Consider the following 18,082-nt stretch of genomic DNA (forward strand, 5'->3'; position numbering starts at 1 on the left):
TGATATGCAATATTAAATAGAAAGTGTTTAAATATTACAGTAGCAGCATAAAAACTTACATTTGACCACAAAGAATGGTGTCCAAATTATTCCTTTGGCATCTTCTCTAGGTATAGTTTGAAGTAAGTCTTCCAGTAGTCTTAAGTACTGATAGGCTGTCTTGTCCCAGCTCAAAACTTCTCTTAAGCTTATGAAGCAGTTTTCTGAATGCTGCACTGGGGTGGGTTTGTTTGTATTTTTTCTTGGTGACCTGCTGCAGTGGATACCAACCAAAGAGTTTGCCAGGTTTCTTAAAAATATAACCTTGAAACTGTATTAGCAATCTGATGGTGAAATGTAGCCAGCCTATGCATATCTGTCCATCAAATGACACTGTAAGTGCCATGGTTAGGAATAAATGCAGATCTGCTTTTGAGAAATTAGGGGCATCCTTCCTACACACCACTCTGGTACGTGGACCTGCCAGTTTATGCTGCAGGGACTCCCCTCCATTCCCTTCTATTTCAGATCTTCTGACAGAGCTAATTATGGTAGCAAGTGACTTGCATCGATGACATTCAGGGAAGATGAGCATTTATGGGTTTGGGAGTTCTTGTGCACTGCCCTGAATTTCAGATGCAGTTTGTTGATTGTTGAAATGCACCTGACTGGGCTGTCTTCATACACTGTTTCAAAGCAAAATAACTTGTCCTGTCTGCAAATTTTGCTTCTTCCAGTGAAAGTGTGATGGTTTATTATTTATGTATGTTTAGGAAAACTTCGCTATATATTCACTCTTTTTACTTTACTGCCAGTCTGTTGGATAACTAATAGTCTCAGAAATGTGCTCTGTTATAGACAGGGACTCTCTTCTTTAAGCTTCAGAAACAACATTGCTTTTCTAACCCTAAAAACAGCCTGGGAACTGGATGGAAGTTCTTTGCTACCTCGTGAATCACCATCCTGGGAATGATTCCGCACTGGAACTTGGAACAGTCTAATAATTCAGGAGCCAGGAGACATCCTAGCTCCTCCACACACCCTGGCCTTACATATGGTGTTGCTGCATTGCTACTGGATATAAAAAGCCTACAGGATCTGTTTCAGTCAGGAAGCAGCTGGGACTGTGAATGCAGATGAGAAGTAGACTCAATTCACTCGAGTAAAACGAGGTCAATAGAAAACGAACATTATTTTCCTGTCTATAATTGCATTTTAAGTACATAATAAGTAGATGATGGTAACTATGTGCTAAAGAGTCCAACTGTTATTAATTGACTAAAATAGCTTTTGAAGGCTGTTCTGTTACGGATTTAACACAACATGGTGTTATACCATTGCACCAGGATGAGTTTGCAGTTAACAAAGTGTCTCTTCTCTGGGTCAGGCAGCTTTGAATTAACATGGTTTTCCACAACTCAGATAGTATCACTTGGTACTGACTGTCACCTGCCTTTGCCCCACTGACCTCAATTGAGGGGCAATTGCAATATATCAGCACCAAAATCCTGCTGTCTCCCATGTGAGCTGGAGGAACCTTTTCCAGTGGTTAATGTAAAGTTCAGCTGCTAGAAAGAAGCAGAGGTTAGTGGTTAGACATGACGAGCTGGGGGTATTGTGCCCAGCTGCTCTTCTCTGTATTTCTTTCCCTCTACCCCAATGCCAAATCTCTGGTATAAAAATCTGTGTTGTTTCACCTCAGTCAAAAGCATTAAGAAATTTCCCCCTTGGCAACCCCTAGCAGGTCTGGGAGTAACACAGGGAGATACTTTGAGTGACCCTCTGAGAGAGCACAGGGTCAGCCACACCAGCAAACTGCAGGGGCTCTGCCAGGAAGGGGAGAGTGATGGATGGTTTGGGATGGAGAGGTGGAAATAATCATTTATCCCAGGCCATCAGAGTGAGGGTAACCATGTCTGACTCTGTCCTGGTAAACAGTGCATTGAGTTACAGAAGCATGGGGAGATGGGAATTGAGTTTCTCCTCTGTGGGCTTTTCAGACCTGGGACTCCATCTGTTCTGGGCTTACATTTCGTGTCTCAGAGATGGGGAAAAAATAGGTGTTTTCTTTGTAAGATGAGATAGGAAAGTCAAGTCTTTTTTCTCTCTCTGTGCATGGAAGATACATAGACAGATGCTCCTAATATTGGAAAAGTAGTTTTCTGTAGGGTCCTAGAATGAAAACATTATTTATCCTACCCTTGTCTAGAATGAAGGCTTTTGTTCTCCAGCCAGAGAATGAGGAGTGCACTTCTGAAGTGTCTTGAAGTTGGCTGCAGTACAGGTTGCTCAGTATCAATTAAAAAAAAATAATAACAGCATAATCACCACGGCAATACCAGCCCACTGTTTTACCCCACCTTTTTAAACAGACTAAATAAATCACTGACTTAATAATTTTCCATGAAGTAGCGTGGCAACCGCTTCAGTTCACTGGCACTCACGCAGACAGCAGAGTCCTGGTGGAACTTGAACACCCACATTTGAAAAGGCAGCATCTCTGTGTTTTGTATTTTAATTGCAGAGCCTTAAATCACACAGCCCATCTAGCTCTAGGCTCTCTGTCTCAGCTGTATCTTATGTTAACCTGTTGTCAAAGCAAATTTGATTTGCAAATATACAAGAGCCGGGGTGATATTTTAATTTTAGATCACTTATCTGAATGCAATTTTCACATAAGGATTTAAGAACATGCCTGACTTTAAATAGGTCTTCAGGGTGGCCCTGAGAATAAAGCATTAAGGACAAGATATATAATTGCATTCAGGTTCCTGAATTCTTGTAGACTTGAATAAGAACAGGGATTCCTAGGAAGGATTCAAGAACCAAACTATTCCTATACCTCTAACTTTTAAACTAAGTCCAACTAATACTGTCAGATTTAAATTCATGCCCCAAGTATGTGCTTGGTTTGCTGGGTGGCACCTAGAACAGACTGTACATTGCAGTCTCTGGACTGGATATGTTGCTTCTCCTCTCTCTACCTCTGTTTTTGAATATCAAGGCAGAAAATTGAAGCATTGCTAATTACAAGCTGGAAGGAACTTTTAAACTCTGAAGATTAATGTGTTTATCTGAAATCCTCCTTGGAATTCAGATTATTTTCTCGTATCTCAAGAAACAGTGACCATCTCTTTCCTGTAGGTCAATGTGTATGAATTAATCTAAATCCATGTGAAAAATTGTATGAGATTGAGCTGAACAAAAAAATCATAAATCTATGCTGACCAGGCATATTTTCAAAAAAAAAAAAGGCTTAAAATAACCTGCTTAGTAAATGAATACAAAGCCTTTGACATCATAGGTGCTTCAGACTAACATCCATACAGCTGGTAAAATGGAAGTTTGTCATCCTGACTATTAAATGGAAGGAAGGTCAGGGAATTAATTAAGCAAATATATAGCAAGCCTGACCTAGCAGTCATTAGAAACTGAAATCAATGGGTATTTGTCTTGCAGGACAAAACCATTACTGCTTACAGTAACATTAAAGAACTGTGGACTTGGACCAAGTAGATAGAAATCTATTTTGGAAGGCTTTTCTTCCTAGCACAGGACCTTTTCAAGAGCATTTAACCGGACTTTTCCATTTTGGAACGGAATGGTAAATCCTATCCCACAATTACCGAGACCACAGCCTCACATAACCCCTTCAGTAGCATTTTCCCTAAACAAGAGCCAGTTTGTCAGCCTCTGACCTTATTACTATGAAAGCCAGAGTTCATGTACCAAAAAGAGGACTCCCTGGGATAAGCCTTTGGCCAGAGTTGCAACAAGTTCTAAGTTTCAAACTCCAGTGATGTCAGTAAATGACAAAACCAGCCTTAGCTCCTGAGATGTGCTGAAGTTCATGAATGGCAGTTCTTTCATTGCCATACCTCAGAAGCTGGAGTTCCATACTCTCATTTGGGAGACATGCAATAAATAATATCAATACCAATGGACTTGCATATGCATTTTCAGCCTTATTTTGCATCTTGGTGAGATGTTGCTGCCAGTTTTGATCATGTAGGATCATGTCTACGGTGTCTCTGAACCCTTTTCAAGGATGGAAGTCATCTCCAGGCTCCTGAAAGAACAGAGTATCCTGCATTTATTGCTCATTCTATCACAGGCTGCTCCAGTGAATGATTTCTCTGTGCATTTAACAGGACACAACATTGATAACTGCCATTAGATGTTTCAAGTGCTAATCTTTTAAGAAGAAAAACTATTTAGCTTTCAGATTCATTTGCTTATACCCTAAATGTTGCAGGACTCTAATTGTAGATATAGTTCACCAAATGCTGGACTTGGTGACAATAATGCAATCTGGGAGCATTTCACTGGAAGCACTGAGCAGTAACTGGGAATAAAACTTCTCCCTGGTTGATGTGGTTCAGCTGTAGATAGAGAAGACTATGTGCTTTGGATATTCCCTATGCATTCCCCTTCAGTGGTTCCCTTCCTGTTATTTTGATTTATTTTTTTTTCTGGCATAAACTTAACATAAGACAGTGCTGTGCAAACTTGATAACCTCAAGGAATTATTTGGGACACAGTGATCTAGGCATAATTCTGTCCTCATTTATCCCCATAAACAACAAAGTCCATAAATCACCTTCCATCTGCTTTGGCATGCAGTGGCACTCAGGAAAATGCAATGCAGAGCTCTCCATCATGCAAATGTAAGCTGGGACCCTGTGGCCAGTTAAGTCAGCAACATGAAGGCTTGCTCCCAAACAGCAAGCAGAGAAAAACACAAGAGGAAATCTCAATTCCTCCTTCCTTTCTTATTTTTATTTTCGTGTATATAAAAAAACCCCAAACAAACCAAATCACACAAAACAATGCACGTACATACTAGAGCATCTATCTATTGATCTGCCTCTACCTTAAAACCATCCTTTTCCTCTTTTGACACCCTCTGAGGTTGGTGAATTTTATGAATCCTCTTTTAAAATATGGGAGAACTGAGCTCTGTATAACACCAGTTTTTTTTGGGGGGGGAGGGTGGAGGGGAGTGGTGGTGGTGTGGGGTTTTTAAGAGAAAAATATTTGTAAGGGTTTGACTCTGGATACCTAAGTGATTCTCCATTCTGTCCAGAAAATTTAAAGTCAGAACTATAATATTTGGCTGTTAATGCAGCAAATTAGGTGAGCAGGGTGTTGTACTGCTGCGATTTGAGCACTTTGGAACCGCTGAGGCATGTTAAAATACTTTGATACCATTTGATGAATAATAAATGTATTTATTATTGCTGTGCCGCTCAAGCAGGGAAAACATCAGCTTGCATGGAAATACGTCGGCAACTGCTATGCAGCAAAGAGAAGTTGATTATATACAAATCTTTCCTGTGGCTGGCTTAGAAATGTTTTCTTGAGTACCTTTTGCTCATAATTCCTTCCTCTTTGCAAAGGAGAATTGCGGTTTTCCCTCTTTGCATGCACTTGCACTTCCTTGCCTTTTTTAGTTCCAGCAACTGGAAACTATTCCTTCATCCTTCTTTTCTGTAACCTGGTGAAAAAGTCCTTTTATTCCTTCACAATTTCCTTTTCTAAACAGCAACCAGCAAGGACTTTATGGAGCAGTGATTTTCGCAGCACCCTTTCAGTGTCCCTGTAGTTGTTCTGCTGGACAAGCAAATGCAGCGTATTTTGAGAAGGATCAGAATTACTCCAGGTTTTCTGCTCTGTGCTCATGCTAGTGTTTTAAACATAGCTTCTCAGAAAGTTACTGAGATCTGGAAGTACATAAAAAAAGAGATATATGGGATTATCTTCTCCATTTTGACGTGATTGTTATTCATTCAAACACATTCTCACCCGCTAAACGTGTTTTTTTACAAGACCTTTACTAGTTACTTAACGGCCTGCTTGCCAATTTGTTTATGGGCTCAATAAGTGACATGTTAATCAAATATAAGTTTATATTAGCCAGAGCTGTGGAGGGAACTAAAGGAAAGTGCTAGTACAACCAGAAGAAACTATAAGAATAGAAATCAAAATTTTTGCCAAGAAAATCTGTTTAGAACTAGAATTCATCCTTCGTATTTAGTTCTTCAAATCAGGGGCAAACCCATTAAGAAAATCTTACAAGGAGATTAAATGAAAAAAAAAAAAAGCAATAGTCCATGTTATATGAGAAAAGTAAAAAAAAAAGTGTAGAAACTTAGAAACTTGACGGTCCTCCTCCTTTTTCCTCTGATATGAGCTGTGGTTAGAACATTGACTTATTTTTTTATTTCATGATAGTACAAATATGGGAGATCCTGGTTAAGAAAGCTTAATTCTGATTTCACTTACGTTAGTAAGTAGTGGATCAGACCTTGCTTTCCTCATGTTTGGTCTTCTAATATTATTCCATAATTTAAAATTCTCTTTGATTTGGCTTTCAAGGTAAAGAATATGCTCAACAGCAGCAGTGACACAGCACTGACATGCACTCTGGAGGACTGGCATAGGCATTTGAAGCCTTGTTTGCAGCTGCTCCTGTTTTCTCATCTCTTTTACAGCAGCATTTTGCAAAAATCCATTCTTTTAGACAGAAATGCTTTAATAATGGAGGAAAAACAAAAGTTTAGAATAGAAAGCTGTTGTTTGCTGCTATGAAGTAAGGTGGGAGATTAAATAATAGATCATGCACAGGAAAGGTTCAAAATTAATCTAATCACTCAAAAATGCTGAAGGAACAGCCGCTCTTATTTCCCCCTACTGGTTACTACTCTATTTTATGGCTTAAACTGCTCTAAAAAGTGCTGACTTTCTCTATGCCATAGAACTTCCAAATATTTCAGAAAAGTGCTATTGGGCAGTTGTGTAATAAAATTAACGTCTGCTTGCAGTCATATATCCTGCTGCTGTCCAAAGATCCTCTTCTCTCAGGACACCCAGTGAATTTAATAGAGCTGGGGAAGAAATTTTTCTTTTCCTGATCAGTCTTATCACATTTTCCAGACATTCCATGGGTAGGACACTTTGTTGGATCATATGATGAAGAGGGGAAAGAACAAGGAAAATGTTGTGGCCAAGCAGCTGGGACTCTAGTTTGGTGCTTTAGAAGAATTCCTTCCAACACAGCCCTTTCCTCCCTGAGGAAGAGGACACCTTGGTGGTGCTGCTCTAACTCCAGAGTAAGGCAATCCTGGTTTTCTTGCAGAAAACAGATTTGAAATACCATATTAACTGTATTTGGTTATTGCCTATGATCCTTGCCCAGAGAAACAGAGATGGCAGTCCTTTGAGAGGTTCCCAGGGCTTCTCTGCCTCTTCCTCCCCATTTCTGAGGAGTTACCTGGAGTTATTACCTGTCGTGTGATTTTTCAGTTAAGGTTCTGCAACACCATCTGCCTTGCAGCTGAAAAGATGCTTTCAGCTGATGCTGAGCCATTTGAGGAGCTCTATGTGCCTCCAAACAAGGCCACTTGGCCCATCTCAAATCTGGCCACTTCACTACCCTGGACATGCACAGACTCTGTGTCCTCCAAACGTGCTGTTCCTGTGCTTGCCACTGATTAATGTCCAGGATCTCCTTAGAACAGACCTCACCACGGTGTGAACTATTTTACATATCATGAAACTAGTAGGAGCAGATGTGACTTGCAAGTGGAGGAAGAAAGAAAGTGTTGAAAGTAACAGGGTTTTTTTTAAAGGGATAAAAAACAGTAGGTGAGGCAGCACGAATTCCTGTAGTTTATTGGTTTTTCTCTCTTTGCAGGGTGACTTGCTCCATTGCCTCCTATTATGTTTACTAATGGGTAGCTTAAATTGTCAGTTAAGCTACCTCTCAATATAGCCAGAGGTTTTAAAGTAGGAACATAAGGAGATTACAGGAACAAATTGTCGGGAGAAAAGAAAGCTAAAGACAACGGTTCTGATCCTTATGCAAATAAGGAAACAAGACTTTCTTTACACAGAGTATCCCATTCTTACCAAATCCAACAGATAAAATTCTGCTAAAGTGCCAGTGTTATTTCCTTCTCTGATATTAATTTTAAAAAACTGCTGCAGGCATGGATGTTTTGCAGATACTTGCTTAAGATACAAATAGTTGTCCACATGTAAGTAAGAAAATACAATATTTTCCTTGCTGAGAGATGGAAAATCACTTGGAAAGTTCTTCTGCGCTGTGTCCAAAATATCAGCAAAGCATTTGTGTACTTCAAAGTCCCAAGGCAATGTTCTGAGAATGATGCCAACCATCATTGATTTTCATTTCAGAATGATTCCTTAAAAAAACTATTTTCGTTTGAACAACCAAAAGAAGGCATGAATTATTCCCTTTCTCAACATTTCCATGTGCTCCTTCTCTGACAACTACCCACATAAAAGCTTTATCTTTAGGGGGTGAGTAGTGGGGCACGCAGAAAATCACAGGTTAGTACAAAAATGGTGGAGTGGATTTTTTGGCATGTGTGTGTTTTCTGACAGCCTCTAACGTTCCCCTACCCACACTGGTGGTCACTTAATCCCTACACCTGAGAAAGGTGGGCTTCAAGACCGCTCCAAGTTCAGCTGGCTCAGTTAGACCTGGGATTACCCCTTTGTGACATTAAAATGTCAATAACGTATGCACCAACCTTGCCAAATCTCTCTCTGTCCTCTGCTTAGAAAGCATTGACTCCACAAAACCTCCTTTTAGATGCCAAATTCATTTATTTCAACTCCTGTTCTGGAGTTGGCTTCCAAACAGACTCCACAGCAGTTTGCTACAGCACTTGTTTCCAGTTGGCCAAGTTTGAAGTGCACTGGAAAGGCTCATGTTTCCTGAAGATGAAAAAGTTTCTCTTTACTTCATTCACCTGAAAAAGTGGCTTTCAAAGCTGTGTTAGAGCTATTTCTAGCAAAGTTCATGTTGATGTGTTTCAGTTACTGCTATCACATAACACATAACGTGGCCGTAACTGCAGATGGGGTAGGGAACTTTTTATTAGCATATTACTTCCAATATAGTAGGGTTATGTTGCCAACACAGCAAGCAACCAAGGTCATGGATCTTTAGAATTTACTTCTTGTCATCTGAGACAGAGTAATAGACTGCTTATGAGCTCTCAGTCCATCTCGGAAAACCAAATAAGTTCAAATCACTAAATCACAGAGTTCATAAAAAAAGCTCAGCCTAGGTTGGTTGCACCTGTGGTTCCCTTACACAGCCAGTCTGTCACATTCAGTCTTAAACTAACTCCTGTGATTTTAGCTAAGAAGAATTCAATGTGGTTCTCTGTTGCCAAACTGCCCAGTGAAGTCACTGGAGCACATAGAAATGATTTTGAGGGTGGCATGTTTACACACTCACATTAATTTTGAATCTGTGGGGCCAGGTTGCTATGGTAACAATGGTACCTGTGGTGTAGATAAATGGTGAGTCTGATCCTTCATATTTACAAGTGATGGGAAGGCTGATAAGTTCCACCTACACTTGTACAGCATGTCCAGATGCTTGAAACCCAGGGAAGTATCACAGAACAATTCGTTCCATGCCCAGTACATGGATACTTCAGCATTAACCACAAGAAAAAAAAAGAAGCCTAACAGACAGTTGAGGTGTTTTCTTAAGAACAGTGTCTGCTTGATTAAATATCACCCGAAAACATAACATCACTTATAAAGCTAGATCCCAGCTGCATGGGAAGCAGAACAGCTGTTCTGTTGAGTCAGACAGCAGGTTTTGGTGCAATCTCTGCTGTATTTAATCTGTACTTCTCTTGCCCACGGGCCAGGGCAGAGAGCAGAGCTCGTAAGGTACTATTGCTTCAGGTCTACAAGCTCCAGGAGGGAAGTTCAGAGTGTTGAAAACAAAAGAGGAATAGAAAAGCTCTGAGTGTTCTTTGTTTCATGAGAAACTTAGTCTATTCCTTTCATAATGTGGACAAATGCTACAAAAAGTTTGTGTTGTTTGTGGGCTCCAGTGGCTCTCAAGTCCTTCCTAGTTGCCTGTTTAGTGGGCAGCTGGTGGAAACACCAAAGATGAACCCTGAGGTTTGCATCTGTGTGTGTGTACAGGTACACAACTATATATTAAATGACCTCTCTGTATTTTACTTTTATTCAACCCCTTACTCTTACAGCCAGTGATGGTTTCTGTATGAATTGTGCTTTTTAACAGCCAGACAGTGTCCTTTTGAATCAGCCATGGTGTCATGGGGTAGTTTTGGAGACAAATGCTGATATCAGCCATTCCCTGACTTGTTGCTGTACAAGTCTGTCCAGAAAGCTTGAAATGAAGCGGTGTGTGAGCATTCCCCTTCCCGTGGCTGCTGCTGAAATGCTCAGCTGCTTTGTCAAGACAGACAGGTGTATTCAGCTGGGACCCATTCAGGTGACACGCTGCCTTTTCTCTTAAAGACAATAAACGCTTTAGCACTAAATACAGTTTAAGGAAACTTCATGTGGATATATGCTTCTTGCATTTTCCTTCCAAATCGTGACTTACTGGAGGTTTTTTTTTGGGTTTTGCTTCTTTTAGAGAACCTGCTTCATTTGTATGCACTTAGTATTTCTTACCAAAATCTCAGGTTTACAGGGATTATATAAAGTAAATGCTTAAAAAAAAATACATTCCCTTGCTGCTTTTCTCTACATTTTGAGATCTAAGGATGTCTAAAGGGCTTTTAAAATCAAATCCCAGGCTATAGAGTACTATAGAAAACACCCTCCCTAGGTACAGTATTTCTTCATAAGAAAAGTTATTCCATCTACTTAAATTCCATCTGTAACCAAATTTTATTTGTGCCTGTATTATGCTTTCATTTATCTTCTAACATATTATTTCCTTTGTTCTACACATAATTTAAATCAAAACACTATTAGGAAACAACAGGATGGTACATAAATTAATTGTGTACAACAGTCCCATTATGAATCTTTAATGTATGTGCAAGGACTTGAGCAAATAAAGGCCCTGAGGAGAGCTGGGTGTTTGCACAGCAGGGGCTGCTCACCATGGCCAGGGTTTGCAAGGTCATGATCTCCTGCACTTCTTTTTTCCTGCACCACAAGCAGCAGAACTTTTGCAAATGCCAAGTGGCTGTAGATTACCAAAAATACTGTCAACATACCTTCCATAGAAGTCTCTTAGGTTCTGATGCAGTCAGTGGGAGTCTCCTCATTGCCTTCCACAGATTTGGGATCAACACCCTAAGCAGAAGGCAGCTGGGGAAAAACTCCTTTACAGATGCAATTATGGGTTCTTTTTTTTGTTTGGTTTTTTTTTTTAACTTCCTATTAGCAACCTGTTCCCCATTCTCCAGGCAATTCTTAAAAGAGTTCATTACTAAGATCTGGCAGGAAGCGAAAGCAGGTGTTTTCAAACAGGAGAATCTGCTTCTTCCCAGAAAATACCCATGGTGAACATGGAGATGAGAACTGTAAATGCTGTAACGGTGTGACAGAGTCTGAATGGGGGAGAATAAAATGCTAGTCATCTTCAGTGTGCTGACCAAATACAGCACATGAAAAGAGCAAGGGGAAATCTTTCTGAATACTTTTGCAACTGAACAAGGATTGGATCAGCTTTATTTGTGTATTTTCTTTCTGGCTGTCTTTTGCTTGCAACTTGCAAAACTGCAGTGATGATATCGTGAACTCAGAGGCAGAATATAATCCAGAAAACACTATTTTCTGGTGGTTTGCTGATGCAGACAGTAGAAAAATCTCTCAATTTGTCTTCCTAAGAAACATATCCACTGGCTGTAAGACAGAAAGATGGGCATGTAAAATTGTAAACAAACAGCAAAAAAGAAAGCAACGTTTTGTAAAATTGTGATTCTATATATAGGGGTTATCTAACTTTTAACCATGTGTGATTTTCATATGCAGTGATGCTTTTGAAGCTCTACTGAAGTTACTGTGCAAGGATATAAAATTCCTTTTTACAAAATGCTCTCATATGCTTCTAGATGAAATTTTTGAAGCATAAATCCTAAAGAATCCCCCAAAATAGAAGAAAAAATGAATACAAGGTTTATTTTTTTCACAGTTCAGTCTTTTTGATTTGGTTTATTTGAGTTTCATGACTTTGAGTAGTTATGATTTGTCATTATTTGGACTTCTAATAATGGGAGATGCTTTCCTGACAAATCTTGTTGACAAAAACTGGCTCCTTCTGTGTTGAAAGCTAAGATTTCCTCTTCTTTTCAGTGCCACTGTTTTTTGAAGTCTCTGTGGCTTCTGGTTCTCACCAGGATTTTCAAAAATCACTTTCCTGGAAGTGTTCAAAGCCAGGTTGGATGGAACTTTGGTCAACCTGGTCTAGTGGAAGGTGACCCTGCATGTGGCAGGAAGGGGGATTAAGGCCCCTTTCATCCCAAACCATTCTGTGATTCTAGGATGGATCTCCTCCTAGCTGAGCAATGTTCAGACTGAGGGTGAATTCTAAACTAAACTGGTGAAAATCCAGAAAAATTCTGCAACATATGGTGTGTTATGGTTATTTGGTAAGAAGTCATAGATATATTGGTGATGCTGACAAAGGGAGTGGGAGCTTGAATTTGAATATGGAAACAAAATATGGTGACATCAGTTACTTTAGACTGGTTTATAATACAAACTGAATGTGTGATGCAGCATATTCTCAAGTAATCATGAAATCAATCAGACAGGGCAGGGAGAGAAATGGGAGGCTTTTCCACCAGATAATTTAAATTTGCTTGAGTATGGGGTTCTTTACAGTCATCAGCACTGATTGAAAGTCTAAAGTAAAGCTTTGAAGGAAAACCTGTGATTTATGATAAAAAGAAATACGTAATTCCGTGTTTCTAGCAGAAGAAATGTGAGCATCTGTGTTTTCAACAACTTTCTGTCTCATTTCTTCATCTTTCCCTCTGAACAAAATGCCAACTGACAATGGGGATATGATGTTCTTCCTGTCCAGGAATCTCTCTGGCAGACTACTATGAATTCAGAGTATCCATGGATAGGACCCCCAGAGGTTTTGTCTCCCCAGAGCTGGACAAAATAGATTTGAAACTCAAATGCCAAAATAAGGCTGAGAAAAGGTGTGTGTCTCTGCAGCCATTGTTTAAGTACACTCTTGTTTAGTTCACATGCTGTTTCCTTTGTATTTGCATTCAAAATGAATGAAAACATTAATAAATGTTCCGTGAAATAACTCCTGGAGATTCAGAGCTGAGCAAATGGCATTTGGAGTTTCTTCTGGATGTTTCAGTGAAAATCAGATATCTGATTTGTAGTTTGTTACTGATGATCAAGTTTGTCAGAATACATATTTTCAAAGCCCTATTTTAAAGTTCAACGTATTGAATTATCCTCCAAAAAGCCAGATGCCAGAATTCTTGCCTAAAGCTTTAAGAAACAGATATAGGAGGTGGTGGAATCACAGGCTGGTTCTTCTGCATCTCCTGGAGGTCGACTGCCTTACCAGGTGCACTTTGAAGGTACCTTGCAAATCGTAGAGTGTGATCTTTCTAATTCTGCCTGGTTTTTGGGTGCATATCTATACTTTTTGAACAACACTTGAAAAAGGCAGGTACATTGTTTTTTGCTCCTGTTTAAAACAACAGCTCAGGCAGCAGGCTTTAGGAAGTTCTCAATCTTAGTCCTTTAATCCTCCTTGAATACTATTGCACTGCTGCTTTACTCACAGTGGGTTCTGGGGTTTGTGTGGATGTGGAAAGTGAAGTGAGTCATTGTGGCAAAAGAAATATCCTGAATTGTAGCTATTACAGAGTATTAAACAATTGCCCTTGGTAAGAAGTGATAGTAGAAAATAATAGCATATTCATTTTGTTGTTAAAAATGGACTGTCTAACCATATATCTGAAAATCCCAATTAAAGTCAATCTTGATGCTCACAGCAGATAAGTATAATGAAGATTCTAAGAGATCTGCTTTCATACATATGAATAAAATAATTACTATGCAGCATATCTAAGTAGTTGACGCCATCAGAAAGTCTACCCTTGAACAACAAGAAAGGAAAAAAATGTCCTTTCTTTTGTAGTCAGAAAGAAAGTCTTGACTATGTATGTGGCACATTTTGGACGTCACTAGCTGTAAGATATATTTTTTTTATAAACATGACAGCTCTACTAAGGATGGTACAAATATTCCCCGCTCTTGTACAAAGGCAACCAAACTCATCTCTTTGAGAGTGTGCCGAGTGTCGTATCTTTTAATGTAACATCCTCTGCGCCGTTGGTTCCTGGTGCAACTGTGACACACGTTTTCACTGTGCTTTGAAATTATGCAGCATGTTTATCCACCCACTGGATATTCTTTTATGCAGTTTTGTAAGGGAAGTTGTATCTCTTGTACTTGAATGACACGATGGTGCAGTCGTATTTCATACTGTCAGGGAATGTTATCAGGGCTTCTACACGGCAAAAACTGGTAGAAATACAGTGATGCAAATTAAAGTAGTTGAGGTGACTACAAATGTTAAGCAACTGCTCTTCATTAATTAAATTGACTTGCTACTCATTACTGGCAATATAGCATAAAATTAGTAAACTTCCCTTTGTGTGTATCTCTCCGAGGCTGCAATGCAATAAAATGAACTTGACTTCCAAGGAAAAGCTCCTGCCAGGGTTACTTACAGACAAGATGAAGAAGTGAAAACGTTTGTTTACCAATATACTTACTCTAGACTGGGAAATTAGATTTTATTCCTAATGTGCTCCATTTTACATTTGACATGAACAATAATATTTAGCAAATAATTCTGAGGTTCCAGTTCAGGAAACACATTTTGATTAGAGACTCAGAATTGCATGAAGGCATAAACCCAGCCATAATCTTTCTTTTTGTCTGGTGATTCTCATTATAAATCCAATGTTCTTCCAACATCCAACTCTTATTTGCATTTCTTTTCCTCCCCTGCTTTTTTTCCTCAGAGAAAATAATTTGAAAACAGTAGCTTGTCAAATTACTGGAATTAGTTTACCTGAAAATATCTGATGATAATGTCATCAAAGCTGTGTGTTCTGAGCATATTCTAGTTACAGGTAAAATCCCCGCTCTTTCCTCATGACAGATAAACCAACACTAGGTTAATAATGCTCAGTTAGAGATATCTTATAATAAATCCTCCTATGTTCTAAATTCTTTACTGGCTTTGCTGGATATCTAGATGGAGAAAACAGGAACAGATGAGACACACACGGATTGTGAACCTGTGACTGGAAAAACTGCACTAATCCTAGGTTCAGGTCCTTGAAGGAGAGCAGCTATAACACCTACTAAATGCCCATAAACAGTCAGGGAGAAGTTGGGATTGAAGAAAAAAGGAAGAGAGGAGCAGATTAGATTGAGATGTGATTCTCCCTCCTTGTAGATTTGTCCATCTTCAAAGTTGTACAGCTAATGAAGAATAATTATTGCTTATTAATTGCTCATTAGCTTAACAATTGCAACTCAATAGCACTATATGTCACAAGGCTTCTCTTAGGCAAAAAGAAGAAAATTCTCTTGACTGCAGCATCAGAGGAAATAGCTCTTAGCAGCACCTGAGTATCAGTCCCGAGGAGAAAAGACTCCAAGACGTGCATGTTTCACAGGAGGGAAAAGGTGCCAGAACTTCCAGGGTGTTTCTTGGTGTCATTATCTGTGCCTGGGACCCAACATTACACACATCTTCAGCAACATGTCTGCAAAAACTCTTCCAGCAGAAACTGAACTTCATTTGTCTAATTGCTGAGAATTACCCCTTCAAATATAGTGACACTACAGATTTTGCTCAAAGCTAAAATGACAGATATATCAGAGGAATTTTTTTAATTATGTTAAGACTTCCTATAAGTTTCACCATAGTTTACAATAACTCAATAAACCCTAACTTTAAAACAAAAATTGAGTTGGAAAATCAAAGACTGCTTTCATTAGTGCTCCTTTACAGGAGACTGATGACTATTTAGTATTGACATTTGACTGAACAGCAAGAAAAGGATCCCTAACTTTTGGCAGTTGCATGTTCTGCTCTCTTAAAAATTTAGCATACATTGCCTTAAAGAGTTAAACATGCCTGAAGCCCAAAATGGCAGTGAGGTTCAAGGCAGGCAGTTATCCTAAAGCCAGAGCCTCATAAGTCACTGAGAAAGCTGTATCAGGAAACCAGAGGAGTGAAGCTTGGTATTAGTCCCTAAATAACAGAACAAAAACTGCATGGTTAAATTTGCTTTAAATGCTGCAGTTTCTTCCAAAGGTCTGCAATTACTGCTCAAATGCTAATTTTGCAAACACTTTCAAACTCTGTAAAAATCCCTCTTCATATAAACCAAACTTTAAATCATGCTTTCCGTCTCCTACTCAGTACAAACAGAAAGCTGCTGCTGCAGAGTACAAAAACAGAACATCTGAATCTGAAGAAAGCCACAGCTATGCTATGATAAAGTACTGCTTACAAACATTTCTCTACTAAAAAAGCATCTGCAATTTCAGACCACAGTGAACAATTTACCACAAACTAGAAATTAGCCATATGTGCTGAAGTGAAATAAAAGTATTATCCATCACTGAGGCACTCGTTCACATAGTTTCAATGTACAATTTATCATTATCCAAAGGCACAGCCCCTGTAAATCCAGCATTAGAGTACCAGTACAGAAAATAGTTTGCACCCAAGCACAGGAAGCATGCTGCATGATTCAGAAGGAGAACACAAATGTCCGCTGACATTAAGTTATTAAGCACCATCTCTGAACAAACACTGTCAAACATGACTATAGAAAAAACCTACAAAGAGAGCAGTATTAGTTCAGCACAGGACACACAAGCAAGTGCTCCCCTGCAACACCCACACATGCACACAAAGCAAACCATACAGTCCCTGTCACTGCATATTGACTTGATCCCTTCACTTCATTTAAAAACAACAACAACAAAAAATCATGCAGCCCTGACACTGCTCCCGGACTGGAGGTTGTCTCTCTCCCAGCAAAAGCTGCAAGGTTTCAGCTCCCGATTAGCTCAGGGAACCGGTGCCTGCTGCAATATCCCAGTCACTTACTGCATTGCTTTTCAGCGGAGCGAAAGTGGCTGCTCTTCCCGGGCACACATGGCTCACTCAGCTGGAGGGTTCTCTATTCAGCACAATTCAGCTCCAAAGTCTCTGCATGTGGAGGGGAATTGTCTGTGCTCTGTACTGGGGGTTTCTGGCTGCAGTGGCTGCTCACCCTATCCATTGCCTCTGGTGTATGCTAAGTAAGCAATCCCCTGGGTCTTCATAACGAAAGGATGAAGAGTCACAGCTTTCGAGAGCAGATAAGGTGTTCTGCCGAGAGCCTCTGTGCTTCCATGGCATTTTAAAGGCAAAGGGGCTGGGAATGCTTCATCTTGCTTTACAGTTCTTTATCGAGCAAGTTGTCGTATTCTGTAACTTACAGTCGAATTTGCAGCTGAACCCTAATTTTTTTGTTTCAGAAAGAGCTCAAGTTAGCATTACAAATTCAAGCCAATGCATTTTTTAAATGCTGAGGAACACTGTTTCAAATGAACTAAATCTTCTGTTTTTCAGAAGTACAAGTGAAGGGGAGGGGTTTCCTAGCTCTGAAACGGACTGTACCAGCCCTGCTGGAGACGGTCAAAAAGTAGTAGCCTAAAACTTCAAAGATTTTCACATCCCAGATTTAACAGGCTCAGAGCTTTGCTCCCGTCTTGAAGGAGGGACTGTCACCCTTGTCCATTGTCTGCTGAGTGTCTGACACCGTATGGGGGGTCCTGCATGCAGACAAGGTAGAAATAATGAGCAGCAATAATAAGGAGGCAGAATGAGCAAGAGTCACGGTGAATAATTTCTCATTAGGGATCCTAATCTTTCACTGCATGGAGGTGTTTGACTCTGTGCCTTTGGGAAGCACTGGGGGAATTGCACTTGCTTTCCCTGTAACCGGCTGGAGTGAGGTGCAGGACGGGCAGATTTGTGAAGCTGAACTGCTGCCCTCTACCACCCTGACCTTCAAAGGGACTCACAGGAGAAAAGCCCCATTCTGGGGCTGTGCTTACCTGTTACCCAGGCCTGCTAATGCTAATTGTGCCTAACCATGCATGGCAAACCTGTGAAAACAAATACATTGCAGTCCTGCGGGCAACAGTGAGATACTTCCTCCACTTAGGCACCCCCAATAGGTAACACAGCAGTCATTACTAAACATTTCCGAAGAATTAGGTG

At 39.9% G+C, this 18,082-nt stretch overlaps 1 protein-coding gene across 1 annotated transcript in view; it reads right to left on the minus strand.

Moving 5' to 3' along the window:
- Nucleotides 1–17,122, minus strand: part of CTXND1 (cortexin domain containing 1) — a 34,656-nt gene extending 17,534 nt beyond the window's left edge. The window contains exon 1 of the mRNA XM_025894837.1: nucleotides 16,922–17,122. The gene's annotated coding sequence lies outside the window, so the exon portion shown is untranslated. The remainder of the gene's footprint in view (nucleotides 1–16,921) is intronic.
- Between the last annotated feature and the right edge of the window lie 960 nt (nucleotides 17,123–18,082).

The sequence above is a fragment of the Manacus vitellinus genome, unplaced genomic scaffold (genome assembly GCF_001715985.3).
Source record: "Manacus vitellinus isolate BGI_N305 unplaced genomic scaffold, ASM171598v3 scaffold_16_pilon, whole genome shotgun sequence".
In the NCBI taxonomy this organism is placed as follows: domain Eukaryota; kingdom Metazoa; phylum Chordata; class Aves; order Passeriformes; family Pipridae; genus Manacus; species Manacus vitellinus.